The sequence below is a fragment of the Scyliorhinus torazame genome, chromosome 20 (assembly GCF_047496885.1).
Source record: "Scyliorhinus torazame isolate Kashiwa2021f chromosome 20, sScyTor2.1, whole genome shotgun sequence".
Classification (NCBI taxonomy): Eukaryota; Metazoa; Chordata; class Chondrichthyes; order Carcharhiniformes; family Scyliorhinidae; genus Scyliorhinus; species Scyliorhinus torazame.
The window spans coordinates 62,357,426-62,375,163 of NC_092726.1; positions in this window are offsets into that span (position 1 = coordinate 62,357,426).

Consider the following 17,738-nt stretch of genomic DNA (forward strand, 5'->3'; position numbering starts at 1 on the left):
TGGGAGGGTTAGTGTGTGTGGGGGCTAAGTGTGTGTTAATGGTGTGTTAGTGTTTGTGTGAGGTGGGTTAGTGTGTGCTGGGGGGAGTTAGTGTGTGTGTGGGCGGTTAATGTGTGTGTGGGGGGGTCGGTGTGTGTGTTGGGGGGTTAGTGTGTGTGTTTGGGGGGTTAGTTTGTGTATGGGTGGGTTAGTGTATGTGTGGGGGTATTAATGTGCCTGGAGGGGGGTCACTATGTGTGGGGGCGTTGGTTTGTGTTGGTGGGGTTAGTTTGTGCGTGTTGGTGGGGTGTTAGTGTGTGTGTGAGGGGGGTTAGTATGTGTTGGTGGGGTTTAGTGTGTGTGTGTTGGTGGGATGTTAGTGTGTGTGTGAGGGGGGTTAGTGTGTGCTGGTGGCGGGTTAGTGTGTATGTGGGGGGTGTCAGTGTGTGTGTGTGGGGTAGTGTGTGTGTGTGCGGGGGGTGTGTGAGTGTGTGTGTATGGGTGTTAGTGAGTGTGTATTCGGGGTCTTAGTGTATGTGGGGCGGTTAGTGTGTGTGTGGGCGGATAAGTGTATGTGTGGGGGTGTTAGTGCGTGTGAGGGGGGGGTAAATGTATGTTTGTCGGTTGTTAGTGTCTGTGTGAGGGGGTAGTGTGTGCTGGTGGGGAGTTAGTGTGTGTGTGGGTGGTTAGTGTGTGTGTGTGGGGGGTGTCAGTGTGTGTGTGGGGGGTGTCAGTGTGTGTGTGGCGGTAGTGTGTGTGGGGGGGCGGGGGCTGTTAGTGTGTGTGTGTGGGTTAGTGTGTGTGTATTCGGGGTCTTAGTGTGTGTGGGGCGGTTAGTGTGTGTGTGGGGGGGCGGGTGGTTAGTATGTGTGTGTTGGGGTGTCAGTGTGTGCATTGGGGGGTTAGAGTGTGTGGTTAGGGGGGTTAGTGTGTGTGTGGGCATGTTAGTGTATGTGTGGGGGTGTAAGTGCATGTGGGGGGTGTCAGTGTGTTGGGGGGGGTCAGTGTGTGCGGGGTTAGTGTGTGTGGGGTGCGGTTTAGTGTTTGTGTGGGGGGCAGGGGGCAGTGTGTGGGGGGCTTTCATGTGTGTGTGGGTGTGTTAGTGTGTGTGTGGGGAGGGTCAGTGTGTGTGGGGGGGGGTCAGTGTGTGTGAGGCGGTGTCAGTATGTGTGGGGGGGGTCAGTGTGTGTGTGGGTGGGGGGGTTAGTGTGTGTGTCGGGGGTAGCGTGTGTGGGGGCAGTTAGTGTGTGTGAGGGCGTTAGTGTGTGTGGGGTATTAGTGTCTCTGAGGAGGGGTAACGTGTGAGTGAGGTGGGTTAGTGTATGTGTTTTGGTCAGGTTAGTGTCTGTGGGGCGTCAGTCTGTGTGTGGGGGGTTAGTGTGCGTGTGTGAGGGGGGTTAGTGTGCGTGTGAGGGGGGTTAGTGTGCGTGTGTGTGTGTGGGGGGTTGTGTGTGTGTGTGCGGGGGTTGTTAGTGTGTGTGAGGGGGTTAGTGTTTGTGGGGAGGTTACTGTGTGTGTAAGGGGTGTGTGTGTGCGAGGGGATTAGTTAATGTTAGTGTGTGTGTGAGGGGGATTAGGGTGTGCGCGTGGGTAGGTTAGTGTCTGTGGTGCTTCAATGTGTGTGGGTTTGGTTAGTGTGTGGGTGGTTAGTATGTCTGGGTGGGGTAAGTATTTGTGGGGGTGGGGTTAGCTTGTGTGAGTGTGTGTGGGGGGGGTTAGTATGTGTGTGGGGGGTTAGTGTGTGTGTGCGGGGTGTTAGTGTGTGTGGGGTTTCAGTGTGTGTGTGAGGGGGGTTAGTGTCTGTGTCTGGGGTGGTTAGTGTGTGTGTGGGGCTTAGTCTGTGTTTGAGCGGGTATTGTGTGTGTTGGTGGGGTGTTAGTGTGTGTGTGTGGGAGGGTTAGTGTATTTGTGGGGGGGTTAGTGTCTGTATGGAGTTCGTGTGTGTGTAGGGATGTTAGTTTGTGGGTGGGAGGGGTAATGGGTGTGGGTGGGGGTTAGAGTGTGTATGTGTGAGGGTTAGTGCGTGTGTGGGGCGTCAGTGTGCGTGTTGGTTGGTGGTTGGGGGGGTTTAGTGTGTGTCAAGGGTGCGAGTGCGTGTGGGGGAGTTAACGTGTGTTCGGGGTATAGTGTGTGTGGGGGGCGTTAGTGTTTGTGTGGGGGGTTAGTCTGTCTTGGGGGTTAGTGTGTGTATGGGGTCTTTGAGTGTGTGGGGGGATTAATATGTGTGAGGAGGTTAGTGTATGTGGGTGGGTTAGTGTGTGTGTGTGAGGGGGTTTAGTGTGTGTGTGAGGGGAGTTAGTGTGTGTGATTTGGGGAGGTTAGTATCTGTGGGGCGTCATTGTGTATGTGGGGGGGTTAGTGTGCGCGTGTGTGTGGGGGGGAGTTAGTGTGTGTGTGAGTGGGGTTAGTGTGCGTGTGTGGGGTGGGGTTAGTGTGTGTGAGGGGGGTTAGTGTGTCTGGGGGGTAAGTGTGCTTGGGCTGGGGTTAGTGTGTGTGAATGTGTGGGGGGTTAGTGTGTGTGTGGGGTGGTTAGTGGGTGTGTGTTGGTAGGATGTTAGTGTGTGTCAGGGGGGTTAGTGCGTGTTGGTGGGGAGTTAGTGTGTGTGGGTGGTTAGTGTGTGTGGGTGGGGGTCAGAGTGTGTGTGTGCGGGGGTAGTGTGTGTGTGGGGGGTCACTGTGTGTGTGGGGGGGTTAGTGTGTGTGGAGTGGCGGTTTAGTGTGTGTGGGGGGAGGGGTCAGTGGGTGTGTGGGTTTTAGTGCGTGTGTGGGTGTGTTAGTTTGTGTGTGGGGGCGTCAGTGTGCGAGTGGGGGTGTTAGTGTGTGTGAGGGGGGGTTAGTGTGTGTGTGTGTGAGGGGGGTCGTGTGTGGTGGGGTTTAATGTGTGTGTGGGGGGTTTAGTGTGTGTGGGGGGTTTGCGAATGTGTGGGGGCTTTAGTGTGCGTGTGAGGGGGGGTTAGCGTGTGTGTGAGGGTGGTTAGTGTATGTGTTTTGGGGAGGTTAGTGTCTGTGGGGCGTCAGTGTGTGTGTGGGGGGTTAGTGTGTGTGTGAGGGGGTGGTTAGTGTGTGTGAGGGGGTTTAGTGTGTGTGGGGAGGTTAGTGTGTCTGTAAGGGGGTGAGTGTGTGTGAGGGGGGTTAGTGTGTGTGTGTGAGAGGGTTAGTGTGTGTGTGAGGGGGGGTTAGTGCGTGTGTGTGGGTAAGATAGTGTATGTAGGGTGTCAGTGAGTGTGGGCTGGTTCGTGTGTGAGTGGGTTAGTATGTCTTGGGGGGATAGGTGTGTGTGGGGTGGGGTTAGTGTGTGTGAGTGTGTGGGGGGGGGGGTTAGTGTGTGTGTGTGTGTGGGGGGGGGTTAATGTGGGTATGAGGGGTATTAGTGTGTCTGGGGCGCTTAGTGTGTGTGTGAGGGGGGTTAGTGTGTGTGAGGGGGGTTACTGTGTATGTGAGGGGGTTTTGTGAGTGTGGGGGTAATTAGTGTGTGTGTGTGTGGGAGGGTTAGTGTGTGTGGGGGGTTATGTGTGTCTTAGTGGGGTGTCAGTGTGTGTGTGTGGGATGGTTAGTGTGTGACGGAGGGTTAGTGTGTGTGGGTGTGATTGGTGTGTGTGTGTGGGAGAGTTAATGTGTGGGCGGGGGGCTTAGTGTGTGTTATTGGAATGTGTGTGTGTGTGGGATGGTTAGTGTGTGTGGGAGGGTTAGTGTGTGTGGGGGTGATTGGTGTGTTTGTGCGATGGTTAGTGTGTGTGGATGTTTAGTGTGTGTGGGAGGATTCGTGTGTGTGGATGGGGGGTTAGTGTGTGTGTGAGGGTTAGTGCGTGTGTGGTGGGTTAGTGTGTGTGGGGGGGTTGGAGTGTGTGCAGGGGTTAGTGTGTGTGTGTGGGGGATAGTGTTTGTAGTGGGGTCAGTGTGTGTGAGGGATTAGTGTGTGTGCGGGGTGATTAATGTGTGATGGGGTTAGTGTGGGTCAGGGGGTTAGTGTGTGTGTGGAGGGGGGGTTAGTGCGTGTGTGGGGCGGAGGTTAATGTGTGGGTCTGTGGGTGTTAGTGTGTGTGCGGGGGGGGGGGGGTTAGTGTGTCTGTTTGTGTGCGGAGGTTGGGGTTAAAGTGGGTGTGAGGGCTGTTAGTGTGTGTGCGGGGGGAGGGTTAGTGTGTTTGTGTGAAGGCGTTTAGTGTGTGTGTGGGGAGGCTGTTAGTGTGTGTGGTGTGGTTGTTAGTTTATGTGTGGGTGGGGGTACAGTGTGTGGGGGGAGTTAATGTGTGTGTGGTTTAGTGTATGTGAGGGGGGGTTAGTGTGTGTCGGGGTGTTAGTGTGTTGGGCGGGGGTTAGTGCATGTGTGTGGAGGAGGTTAATGTGTGTGTCGGTGGGTGTTAGTGTGTGTGTGGGGGGTTAGTGTGCGTGTGTGTGTTTGTGTGTGTGGAGGGGTCAGTATATGTGAGGGGATTGTGTGTGTGTGAAGGGGGTTAGTGTGTGTGTTTTGGGGAGTTTTGTGTCTGTGGGTCATCAGTGTGTGTGTGGGGTGGTTAGTGTGGGTGTGTGAGGGGTTGTTAGTGTGCGTGTGAGGGGGGTTAGTGTGTGTGTGAGGGGGTTAGTGATTGTATTTTGGGGAGGTTTGTGTCTGTGGGGTGTCAGTGTGTGTGTGGGCTGGTTAGTGTGGGTGTGTGAGGGGTTGTTAGTGTGCGTGTGAGGGGGGTTAGTGTGTGTGTGAGGGGGTTAGTGATTGTATTTTGGCAAGGTTTGTGTCTGTGGGGCGTCAGTGTGTGTGTGTGGTTAGTGTGGGTGTGTGAGGGGTTGTTAGTGTGCGCGTGAGCGGGGTTAGTGTGCGTGTGTGTGGGTTAGTGTGTGTGTGAGGGGGGTTATTGAGTGTGAGGAGGGTTAGTGTGCGTGTGGGGAGGTTAGTGTGTGTGTAAGGGTGGTTAATGTGTGTGGGGGGGAGTTAGTGTGTGTGGGTGTGTGGGTTAGTGTGTGTGGAGGTGTACGTGCGTGTGTGGGGGGTTAGTGTGTGTCTGGGGTTTTAGTGTGTGTGGGGGGTTTAGTGTGTGTGCGGAGGGGTTAGTGTCTGGGGAGGTTAGTGTGTGTGGGGGTGTTAGTGTGTGTGTGTGGGGCGTTAGTGTGTTTTTTGGGGGGTTAGTGTGCGTGTGTGGGGGGTGGTTAGTGTGTGTGGGGGCGTTTAGTGTGTGTGTAGGGGCAGTTAGTGAGTGAGTGGGGGTTAGTGTGTGTGTGTAGTGGTTAGTGTGTGTGAGGGGGGGTTAGTGTGTGTGGGGGGTTAGTGTGTGTGCTGGGGGTTAGTGTGTGTGGACGGTTTAGTGTGTGTGTGGGGGGGTTCGTGTGTGGGGTGGTTATTGTGTGTGGGGGGGCGCTTAGTGTGTGTGGTGGGCTTAGTGTGTGTGGGGGTGGGGGTTTGTGTGGGGGTGGGGGTTTGTTTTTGTGGGGGGTTAGTGTGGGGGGTTAGTGTGTGTGGGGTGTTAGTGTGTGTGCGTGGGGTTCAGTGTGTGTGGAGGGTTAGTGTGTGTGTGGGGAGGCTGTTAGTGTGTGTGGTGTGGTTGTTAGTTTATGTGTGGGTGGGGGTACAGTGTGTGGGGGGAGTTAATGTGTGTGTGGTTTAGTGTATGTGAGGGGGGGTTAGTGTGTGTCGGGGTGTTAGTGTGTTGGGCGGGGGTTAGTGCATGTGTGTGGAGGAGGTTAATGTGTGTGTCGGTGGGTGTTAGTGTGTGTGTGGGGGGTTAGTGTGCGTGTGTGTGTTTGTGTGTGTGGAGGGGTCAGTATATGTGAGGGGATTGTGTGTGTGTGAAGGGGGTTAGTGTGTGTGTTTTGGGGAGTTTTGTGTCTGTGGGTCATCAGTGTGTGTGTGGGGTGGTTAGTGTGGGTGTGTGAGGGGTTGTTAGTGTGCGTGTGAGGGGGGTTAGTGTGTGTGTGAGGGGGTTAGTGATTGTATTTTGGGGAGGTTTGTGTCTGTGGGGTGTCAGTGTGTGTGTGGGCTGGTTAGTGTGGGTGTGTGAGGGGTTGTTAGTGTGCGTGTGAGGGGGGTTAGTGTGTGTGTGAGGGGGTTAGTGATTGTATTTTGGGGAGGTTTGTGTCTGTGGGGTGTCAGTGTGTGTGTGGGCTGGTTAGTGTGGGTGTGTGAGGGGTTGTTAGTGTGCGTGTGAGGGGGGTTAGTGTGTGTGTGAGGGGGTTAGTGATTGTATTTTGGCAAGGTTTGTGTCTGTGGGGCGTCAGTGTGTGTGTGTGGTTAGTGTGGGTGTGTGAGGGGTTGTTAGTGTGCGCGTGAGCGGGGTTAGTGTGCGTGTGTGTGGGTTAGTGTGTGTGTGAGGGGGGTTATTGAGTGTGAGGAGGGTTAGTGTGCGTGTGGGGAGGTTAGTGTGTGTGTAAGGGTGGTTAATGTGTGTGGGGGGGAGTTAGTGTGTGTGGGTGTGTGGGTTAGTGTGTGTGGAGGTGTACGTGCGTGTGTGGGGGGTTAGTGTGTGTCTGGGGTTTTAGTGTGTGTGGGGGGTTTAGTGTGTGTGCGGAGGGGTTAGTGTCTGGGGAGGTTAGTGTGTGTGGGGGTGTTAGTGTGTGTGTGTGGGGCGTTAGTGTGTTTTTTGGGGGGTTAGTGTGCGTGTGTGGGGGGTGGTTAGTGTGTGTGGGGGCGTTTAGTGTGTGTGTAGGGGCAGTTAGTGAGTGAGTGGGGGTTAGTGTGTGTGTGTAGTGGTTAGTGTGTGTGAGGGGGGGTTAGTGTGTGTGGGGGGTTATTGTGTGTGCTGGGGGTTAGTGTGTGTGGACGGTTTAGTGTGTGTGTGGGGGGGTTCGTGTGTGGGGTGGTTATTGTGTGTGGGGGGGCGCTTAGTGTGTGTGGTGGGCTTAGTGTGTGTGGGGGTGGGGGTTTGTGTGGGGGTGGGGGTTTGTTTTTGTGGGGGGTTAGTGTGGGGGGTTAGTGTGTGTGGGGTGTTAGTGTGTGTGCGTGGGGTTCAGTGTGTGTGGAGGGTTAGTGTGTGTGTGGGGAGGCTGTTAGTGTGTGTGGTGTGGTTGTTAGTTTATGTGTGGGTGGGGGTACAGTGTGTGGGGGGAGTTAATGTGTGTGTGGTTTAGTGTATGTGAGGGGGGGTTAGTGTGTGTCGGGGTGTTAGTGTGTTGGGCGGGGGTTAGTGCATGTGTGTGGAGGAGGTTAATGTGTGTGTCGGTGGGTGTTAGTGTGTGTGTGGGGGGTTAGTGTGCGTGTGTGTGTTTGTGTGTGTGGAGGGGTCAGTATATGTGAGGGGATTGTGTGTGTGTGAAGGGGGTTAGTGTGTGTGTTTTGGGGAGTTTTGTGTCTGTGGGTCATCAGTGTGTGTGTGGGGTGGTTAGTGTGGGTGTGTGAGGGGTTGTTAGTGTGCGTGTGAGGGGGGTTAGTGTGTGTGTGAGGGGGTTAGTGATTGTATTTTGGGGAGGTTTGTGTCTGTGGGGTGTCAGTGTGTGTGTGGGCTGGTTAGTGTGGGTGTGTGAGGGGTTGTTAGTGTGCGTGTGAGGGGGGTTAGTGTGTGTGTGAGGGGGTTAGTGATTGTATTTTGGCAAGGTTTGTGTCTGTGGGGCGTCAGTGTGTGTGTGTGGTTAGTGTGGGTGTGTGAGGGGTTGTTAGTGTGCGCGTGAGCGGGGTTAGTGTGCGTGTGTGTGGGTTAGTGTGTGTGTGAGGGGGGTTATTGAGTGTGAGGAGGGTTAGTGTGCGTGTGGGGAGGTTAGTGTGTGTGTAAGGGTGGTTAATGTGTGTGGGGGGGAGTTAGTGTGTGTGGGTGTGTGGGTTAGTGTGTGTGGAGGTGTACGTGCGTGTGTGGGGGGTTAGTGTGTGTCTGGGGTTTTAGTGTGTGTGGGGGGTTTAGTGTGTGTGCGGAGGGGTTAGTGTCTGGGGAGGTTAGTGTGTGTGGGGGTGTTAGTGTGTGTGTGTGGGGCGTTAGTGTGTTTTTTGGGGGGTTAGTGTGCGTGTGTGGGGGGTGGTTAGTGTGTGTGGGGGCGTTTAGTGTGTGTGTAGGGGCAGTTAGTGAGTGAGTGGGGGTTAGTGTGTGTGTGTAGTGGTTAGTGTGTGTGAGGGGGGGTTAGTGTGTGTGGGGGGTTAGTGTGTGTGCTGGGGGTTAGTGTGTGTGGACGGTTTAGTGTGTGTGTGGGGGGGTTCGTGTGTGGGGTGGTTATTGTGTGTGGGGGGGCGCTTAGTGTGTGTGGTGGGCTTAGTGTGTGTGGGGGTGGGGGTTTGTGTGGGGGTGGGGGTTTGTTTTTGTGGGGGGTTAGTGTGGGGGGTTAGTGTGTGTGGGGTGTTAGTGTGTGTGCGTGGGGTTCAGTGTGTGTGGAGGGTTAGTGTGTGTGTGGGGGTTGTTCGTGTGTGTGTGGAGGGTTTAGTAAATGATCATTTGTGGGAGGGATCAGTGCGTGTGGGGAATTAATGTGTCTGTGTGTGTGGGGGGGGGGGTTAGTGTGTGTGTGGGAGGGGTTAGTGTGTGTCTGTGAGGGGATGTTATTGTGTGGGGAGGATTAGTGTGTGTGGCGGGGTTAGTCTGTGGGGTTATTAGCGTGTGTGGGGGTTAGTATGTCTGTGGTTGAGGGTGTTAGTTGCGTGTTGGGAGGGGTCCGTGTGTCTTGGTGTGGGGGGTAGTGTGTGTGTAGGGGGTAGTGTGTCTGGGGGAGTGAGTGTGTGTGTGGAGGGACCTTTGCGTGTGTGTATTAATGTCTGTGTGTCTGTATTTCAGTGTATCTGTGAGTGTCTGTGTGTGTGTGAGAATGTGTGCATAAGTCTGTGTGTGCGAGTGTATTAGCGTCTATGTGTGTGACTGTCCCTATTTGTGTGTGTGTGTGTGTTTGTGTATTAATGTCTCTGTCGATCTGTGAGCTGTTCACTAGTGTCTCTGTGTGTGTGAGTGTCTGTAGTAGTGTATCTGTGTGTCTGTGAATGTGTGTCAGTGTATCTGTGTGTGAGTGTGTGTATTAGTGTCTGTGTGTGTCTGTGAGTGTGTGTGTATTAGTGTCTGTGTGTCTCTGTGTGTGTGTGTATTAGTATCTGTATTTGTCTGTGAGTGTGTATTATTGGCTCTGTGTATCAGTGTGTGTGTATTAGTATCTGTGTGTTTCCGTTAGTGTGTTTATTAGTGCATGTGTGTGTGTGACTGTTTGCATTAGATTCGCTGTGTGTGTGTAGGCGTTAGAGTCTCCCTGTGTCTGTGAGTGTGTATATTATAGTCTCTGTGTATCAGGTAGTGTGTGTATTAGTATCTGTGTGTGTCTGTGTTAGTGCCTATGTGTGTGTGTATTAGTGCCATTGTGTGTCTGTGAGTGTGTGTATTAGTGTCTATGTGTGTGTATTGGTGCCAGTGTCTGTCTGTGAGTGCGTGTATTAGTATCCGTATGCGTGTCTGTGAGTGCGTATTAGTGTATCTATGTGTCAGTGATTGTGTGTATTAATGTCTGTGTGTGTGAGTGTGTTTTAGTGTCTGAATGTGTTTGAGAATGGGTGCATTTGTATCTGTGTGGGTGAGTGCATTAGTGGCTATGTGTGTGAGTGTCTCTATTAATGTGTGTGCGTTTGTGTAATAGTGTCTATGTTGGTCTGTAAGCTGTGTACTAGTGCCTCTGCTTGTGTGAGTTTGTGTATTGGTGTATCTGTTTCTGTGAATGTGTATAAGTGTCTCTGTGTGTTAGTGTGTGTATTAGTGTCTGCGTGTGTCTGTGAGTATGTGTATTACTGTCTGTGTGTCTGTGAGTGTGTCTATTAGTGTCTGTGTGTGTTTGTGAGTGTGTGTATTAGTGTCTGTGTGTATCTGTGAGTGTGTGTATTAGTGTATCTGTGTGTCTGTGAGTGTGTGAATTACAATCTCCCTGTGCCTGTGAGTGTGTATATTGCTGTCTCTGTGTATCAGTGAGTTGCGTATTAATTTCTGTGTGTGTTTGTTAGTGTGTGTATTAGTGCATGTGTGTGTGACTGTGTGTATTAGAGTCGCTCTGCGTGTGTAAGTGCATGCATTCGAGTCTCCCTGTGTGTGGGAATGTGTATATTATTGTCTCTGTGCATCAGTTAGTGTGTGTATCAGTATCTGTGTGTGTGTTAGTGTCTGTGTGTATTGGTGCCAGTGTGTGTCTGTGAGTGCGTGTATTAGTGTCTCTGTATGTCTGCGTGTGTGTGTGTTAGTGTCTCTGTGTGTCTGTAAGTGTGTCTATTAGTGTCTCTGTGTATCTGTGAGTGTGTGTATTAATGTCTTTGTGTGTCTGCGAGTGTGTATTAGTGTCTCTGTGTGTCTGCGAGTGTGTATTCGTGTTTCTGTGTGTTGTGAGTGTGTGTATCAGTGTCTCTGTGTATCTGTGAGTGTGTGTATTCGTGTCTCTGTGTGTGTGTGAGTGTGTGTATCAGTGTCTCTGTGTGTCTGGCGTGTATATATTATATCATATATAGTTATAGCGATGAGGACTGTCAGAGGATACAGCAGGATTTAGATCGTTTGGAGACTTGGGCGGAGAGATGGCAGATGGAGTTTAATCCGGACAAATGTGAGGTAATGCATTTTGAAAGGTCTAATGCAGGTAGGGAATATATAGTGAATAGTAGAACCCTCAAGAGTATTGAAAGTCAGAGAGATCTAGGTCAACAGGTCCACAGGTCACTGAAAGGGGCAACACAGGTGGAGAATGTAGTCAAGAAGGCATACGGCATGCTTGCCTTCATTGGCCGGGGCATTGAGTATAAGAATTGGCAAGTCACGTTGCTGCTGTATAGAACCTTAGTTAGGCCACACTTGGAGTATAGTGTTTAGTTCTGGTCGCCACACTACCAGAAGGATGTGGAGGCTTTAGAAAGGGTGCAGAAGAGATTTACCAGAATGTTGCCTGGTATGGAGGGCATTAGCTATGAGGAGCGGTTGAATAAACTCGGTTTGTTCTCACGGGAACGACGGAGGTTGAGGGGCGACCTGATAGAGGTCTACAAAATTATAGGGGCATAGACAGAATGGATAGTCAGAGGATTTTCCCCGGGGTAGCTGGGTGAATTACTAGGGGGCATAGGTTTACGGTGCGGGGGACAAGGTTTAGAGGAGATGTACGAGGTCCGTTTTTTACACAGAGAGTAGTGGGTGCCTGGAAATCGCTTCCAGAGGAGGTGGTGGACGCAGGGGCGATAGTGACATTTAAGGGGCATCTTGACAAATAGATGAATAGGATGGGAATAGAGGGGTACGGACGCAGGAAGTGGAGAAGATTGTAGTTTGTCGGGCAGCATGGTCGGCACGGGCTTGGAAGGCCAAAGGGCCTGTTCCTGTGCTGTACTTTTCTTTGTTCTTTGTGGGTATTAGTCTCGCTGTGTATCTGCGAGTGTGTGTATTAGTGTCTCTCTGAGTGTGTGAGTGTGTGTATTAGTGTCTGTGTGTGTCTGCGAGCGTATTTATTAGTGTCTCTGTGAGTCTGCGAGAGTGTGTGTTAGTGTCTCTGTGTGTTTGCGAGTGTGTGTATTAGTGTCTGTGTGTGTCTGAGAGTGTGTGTATTAATGTCTCTGTGAGTCTGTGAGTGTGTATATTATTGTCGCTTTGTATCAGTGAGTGTGTGTATTAGTATCTGTGTGTGTGTGTTAGTATCTGTGTGTATGTGTATTAGTGTCAGTGTGTGTCTTTGAGTGTGTGTGTTAGTGACTCTTTGTGTCTGCGAGTGTGTGAATTACAATCTCCCTGTGTCAGTGAGTGTGTGTATTAGTATCTGGATGTATGTGTTAGTGTGTGTATGTGTGTGACTGTGTGTATTAGTTTCGCTGTTTGTATCTGAGTGTATTCATTAGAGTCTCCATGTGTCTGTGAGTGTGTATATTATTGTCTCTGTGTACCAGTGAGTGTGTGTATTAGTATCTGTTTGTGTGTGATAGTGTATGTGTGTGTGTATTAGTGCCAGTGTGTATGTGTGTGAGTGCGTGTATTAGTGTCTGTGTTTCTGTCTGTATGTGTATTCGTGTCTCTGTGTGTTGAGTGAGTGTGCGTATTAGTGCATCTGCGTGTCAGTGAGTGTGTGTATTAGTGTCTCTGTGTGTGTAGTTGAGTTTGTGCATTAGTGTATGTGTGTTTTGTGTATGCCTGTATGTATGTACAAGAGTCTGTGTGCGTGTGAGTGTGTGCATTTGTGGCTATGTTTGTGTGAGTGTGTGTATTAGTGTATGTGAGTGTGTCTTTGAGTTTGTGCATTAGTGTATGTGTGTGTCTGTGTGTGGCTGTGTGTGTTTGTGAGTTTGTGTATTAGTGTCTTTGTCTGTGTCTTTCAGTGTGTGTATTCATATCTGTGTGTATGTGAGTGTGTGTATTAGTGTCTCTCTGTGTTGTGTGAGTGTGCGTGTTAGTGCATCTGCGTGTCAGTGAGTGTGTGTATTAGTGTCTCTGTGTGTGTAGTTGAGTTTGTGTATTAGTGTACCTGCGTGTCAGTGAGTGTGTGTATTGGTGTATCTGTGTAACAGTGAGTGTGTGTATTAGTATCTGTGTTTATGTGTTAGTGTCTGTATTAGTGCATGCATGTGTGTGACTGTGTGTATTAGTGTCGCTGTTTTTATCTGAGTGTTTGCATTAGAGTCTCTCTGTGTCTGTGAGTGTGTATATTATTGTATCTGTGTATCCGTGAGTGTGTATTAGCATCTGTGTGTGTGTATGTGTATTAGTGTTTATGTGTGTGTGTATTAGTGCCAGTGTCTGTGTCTGTGTGTGTATTGGTGCCAGTGTGTGTCTGTGAGTGCGTGTATTAGTGCCTGTGTGTGTATTGGTGTCTGTGTGTCTGTGAGTGTGTATTAGTGTATCTATATGTCAGTGAGTGTGTGTACCAGTGTCTCTGTGTGAGTGTGAGTGTGTGTATTAGTGTATGAGTGTGTCTTTGAGTTTGTGCATTAGTGTATGTGTGTGTCAGTATTTGGCTGTGTGTGTTTGTGAGTTTGTGTATTAGTGTCTCTGTCTGTGTCTTTCAGTGTGTGTATTAAAATCTGTGTGTATGTGAGTATGTGTATTAGTGTCTCTGTGTGTTGTGAGAGTGTGCGTATTAGTGCATCTGCGTGTCAGTGAGTGTGTGTATTAGTGTCTCTGTGTGTGTCGTTGAGTTTTTGCATTAGTTATGTGTGTTCTGTGTATGCCTGTGTGTATGTAGAAGTGTCTGTGTGTGTGAGTGTGTGCATTTGTGTCTGCGTGTGAGTGGGTGTATCAGAGTCTCTGTGTGTCTGTTTGTGTGTGTATTAGTGTCCGTGTGTGTCTTTGAGTTTGTGCATTAGTGTATGCGTGTGTCTGTGTGTGTGCATTAGTGTCTCTGTGTGTGTGTGTGAGTGTGTGCACTAGTGTCTGTGTTGTGTGAGTGTGTTTATGAGTGTCTATGTGTGTATCTGTGAGTGGATGTATTAGTGTGTCTGTGTGTCGGTGAGTGTCTGTATTAGTGTCTGGGAGAGTGTGTGGATATTCGTGTCTCTGCGTGTCTGCGAGTGTGTGTCTTAGTGTCTCTGTGATGTGAGTGTGTGTATTAGTGTTATGGGCCAGGGTTTAGAGAACCCCAAAGTGTATCATGGAGTTCCCCTGACCCACAATTTTTAATAGATTGTCGTATGGGGACCACACGGCCCACTCTACAGGTGTGGTACAGCAGAAATGGAAAAGCACTTTTTAAAGAAAAACAATGTTTATTCTATAAACTCAAGTTAACCTTTTCAAAACATACAGTGAACAACTTAGCAACCATTAATTCAAATTCAACCCCCAATGAATACAACACTGTGTAATCCGTAAGCTGTCATTTTGACATCCAGAAGACTTAGGAAACACCTTTTACCAGAGGGACATTAGGTTTACATTCACTACTGAGAACATTTATAATTCTGAATTCTCCAAATCAAGAGATAGTCTTTTCATGGCAGTGAGATCAACAGTACACCTGCTCTGTCTGGCTTCAGCTCCAACTTTGAAAACAAATCTAAAACAGACCCTGGAGCAAACATCCTAAAACGAAAGTTAAAAAAAAAGCTGACAGACAACCCAGCTCCACCCACTCTCTGACATCACAGCAGTAATAAGCACCAATTTCTTAAAGGTACTTGACGATAGATATTTATATACAGAACCATTATAAACACCCATTTCTTGCAGGTACTCTCACATGACAGTGTTTCTGTGTGTGAGTGTGTGCATTAGAGTCTCCATGTGTCTGTGGGTGTGTGTATGTATGTATTTGTCTCTGAGAGTGTGAATAAGTGCCTGTCTGTATGTGTGAGTGTGTGTATTAGTGTCTCTGTGTGAGTCTGTGTTTCTGTGTTTATTAGTGTATCTGTGAGTGTCTCTGTGTGTGTGAGAATGTGTGCGTTAGTGTCTGTATGAGTGTGTGTGAGTGTATTAGTGTCTGTGAGTGTGAGTGTCTCCATTTGTGTGTGTGTGAGTGTGTGTATTAGTGTATCTGCCTTTCTGTGAGCTGTGTACTAGTGTCTCTCTGTGTGAGTGCGTGTGTACGTGTATACGTGCATCTGTGTGTCTGTGAGTATCAGTGTCTCTGTGTATGTGTTTTAGTGTCTATGTTTGTCTGTGAGTGTGTGTATTAGCGTCGCTGTGTGTGAGTGTGTGTATTAGTGCCTGTGAGTGTGCGTATTAGTGACTCCGTGTGTGTGTGAATGTGTGTACTAGTGTCTCTGTGTGTGAGTGTGTGTATGTGTGTCTGTGAGTGTGCGTAGTACTGTCTTTTTATGTGTCGGTGTGTGTCTGTGAGTGTGGTTAGCATTGCCTGTGTTTCTGTGACTGTGTGAATTAGTCTCCCTGTGAATTTGTGTCTGTGTTTGACTGTCTGTGTGTGTATTAGTGTCTGTATGTTTGTATGAGTGTGTGTATTACGGTCTGCTTGTGTGTGAATGTGTGTATTCGTGTCTCTGTGTGTGTCTGTGAGTGTGTGTATTAGTGTCGCTGTGTGTGAGTGTGTGTGCCAGTGTCTGTGTGAGTCTGCGATTGTGTTTATTAGTGTCTATATGTGTGTTGCATTGTATCTGCGTGTGTGTTTTAGTGTCTCTGTGTATGTAAGTGTGTATATTAGTGTCTCTATGTGTCAGTGAGTGTGTGTATTAGTGTCTCTGTGAGTATGTGTATTAGTGTCTCTGTGTGATTGTGTGCATTAGTGTCCCTGTGTGTTTGAATTTATCTATCAATGTGTCTGTGACTGACTGTGTGTGTAAGCCTTAGTGTCTCTCTGTCTGTAAGTGTGTACATTAGTGTCTCTGTGTGTCAGTGACTGTGTGAATTAGTGTCTCTGGGTGTCTGTGAGTGTGTATTAGTGTCTCATTGTGTCGGTGAGTGTGTATATTAGTGTCTCTGTGCGTCAATGAGTGTGTGTTTTATTGTCTGTGTTTGACTGTGAGTGTATGTATTAGTGCCCCTGTATGGGTGTGTGTATTAGTGTCTGTGTGTGTCTGTGAGTGTGTATTAGTGCCTCCGTGTGTGAGTGTGTGTATTCGTGGCTGTGTGTCTGTGAGTTTGTATATTAATATCTTTGTGTGTCTGTGGGTGTATGTATTAGTGCCCCTGTGTGTGAGAGTGTGTGTATTTGTGTCTGTGTGTATCTGTATTAGTGTATCTGTGCGCCTGTGAGTGTGTATTAGTGCCTGTGGGTGAGTGTGTGTATTATTGTGTCTGTGTCTCTGAGTGTGTATATTACTGTCTCTATGTGTCAGTGAGTGTGTGTATTAGTGTGTATGTGTCTTTGTGGATTAGTGTCTCTGTGTGTCTGTCAGTGTGTGCATTAGTATTTGTGTGTGAGTGTGTGTATTAGCGTGTGTGTGTGTCTGTATTAGTGTCTGTTTGTTTGTGTATCAGTGTGTGTTTGTGTCTGAGTATGTATTAGTGTATCTGCTTGTCAGTGAGTGTGTGTATTCGTGTCTCTGTGTGTCATTGAGTGTGTGTATTAGTGTATGTGTATGTCTGTGTGTGCGTGCATTAGTGTATCTGTGTGTGGCTGTGTGTGTTTATGAGTCTGAGTATTCGTGCCTCTGTCTGTGTCCTTGTGTATGTGTATTAGTGTCTGTGTGTGTGAGTGTGTGCATTATTGTCTCTGTGTGAGTGTGTGTGTATTCGTGCCTGTGTCTGTGAGTGTGAATTAGTGTCCCTGTGTGTGTCTGTTTTGTGTGAGTGTGTATTAGTCTTTGTGTGTAAGTGTGCGTATTGCAGTCTGTGTGTTTGTCTGTGAGTGTGTGTATTAGAGTCTCTGTGTGCCTGTGAGTGTGTATTAGTGTCTGTGTGTGTGAGTGTGTGTCTTAGAGTCTCTGTTTAGGTCTGTGAGTGTATGTGGGTTAGTGTATCTGTGTGTGTGTGAGATTGTGTGCATTGGTGTCTTTGTGTGTGAGTGAGTGTGTGTATTAGGGTCTATCTGTGTGTCTGTGAGTGTGTGTATTTGTGTTTGTGTGTGTCTGTGAGTGTGTGTAATACTGGCTCTGTGTCAGCGTCTATTTGTGTCGCTGTGTGTGTCTGTGAGTGTGTCTATTAGTTTCTGTGAGTGTGTATCCGTGTCTCTGCGTGTGTATGTATTAGTGTATGTGTGAGTCAGTCATTGTGTGTATTAGTGTATCTGTGTGTGAGTGTGTGTATTCGTGTCGCACTGTGTCTGTGAGTGTGTATTAGCGTCTGTGTGTGAATGTGTGTATTATTGTCTCTGTCTGTGAGTGTGTATTCGTTTCTCTCTGTGTGTGAGTGTGTGTATTAGTGTGTCTGTGTATCTGTGAGAGAGTATTAGTGCATGTGTGTGAGTGTGTGTATTATTGTCTCTGTGCCTGTGAGTGTGTTTATCAGTGTCTGTGAGTGTCTATATTTCTTTCTCTATGTTTCAGTGAGTGTGTGTATTAGTGTCTGTGTGTGTGTATTAGTGTGTGTGTGTGAGTTTGTATTAGTGTATCTGCGTGTCAGTGAGTGTGTGTATTAGTGCCTCTTTATGTCTTTGTGTGTGTATTGGTGCCTCTGTTTCTGTGCGTGTTTGTGTTAGTGTATCTGTGTCAGTGAGTGTGTATTTGTGTCTGTTCAAGTGAGTGTGTGCATTAGTGTATTTGTGAGTGTGTATCGGTGCCTTGTGTGTGAGTGTATTCCTGTCTCTGTGTGTGTGCGAGTGTGTGTATTTGTATATATTTATTTGACTTCAACATCACACCGACCATACGTGTGATGTCTTTCCCAGGCTGATGTATAACTTCATTGTTTATGTCCCTTCATCACAGTGAACCTCATCACAATTGTGATCCTGAAGAGAAGAAACTGTGGGCTGTCCAAATGTGTGACTTGTTACCTGTTGGCCATGGCAGTGGCGGATCTACTGGTCGTTATTCTCGACCTGATATTGAGACACATTCCCATTGTTTTTGATGAACAGTTTAATTTCCTGTACTCCATCCCCGTGTGTAATATCCACGCCGCCCTGCTTTATGCAGCCACTGACTGTTCTGTCTGGTTCACCGTCACTTTCACCTTTGATCGATTTGTGGCCATTTGTTGCCCGAAGCTGAAAAGTAAATATTGCAGCGAGAAAACGGCGGCTGTGGTTCTGGGAACAGTGGCTGTGCTGAGCTGTTTGAAGGACATTTCCTGGGGGTTTATGATGACCGGTGGGTATTCGCTGGGGAACGAACCCTGGTTTTGTGATGTCACAGAGGGTGTTCAGAACTCTCCCGTCTGGACAACAATCGAGTTCCTCCACAACATTCTAACCCCGTGTGTTCCATTCGCCCTGATTCTGCTGCTCAATGTTCTCACCGTCAGACACATTGTCCTGAGCAGCAGGGCCCGCAGGAGACTCCGGGCTCACAGCAGTGGGGAGAGTCCCAGAGA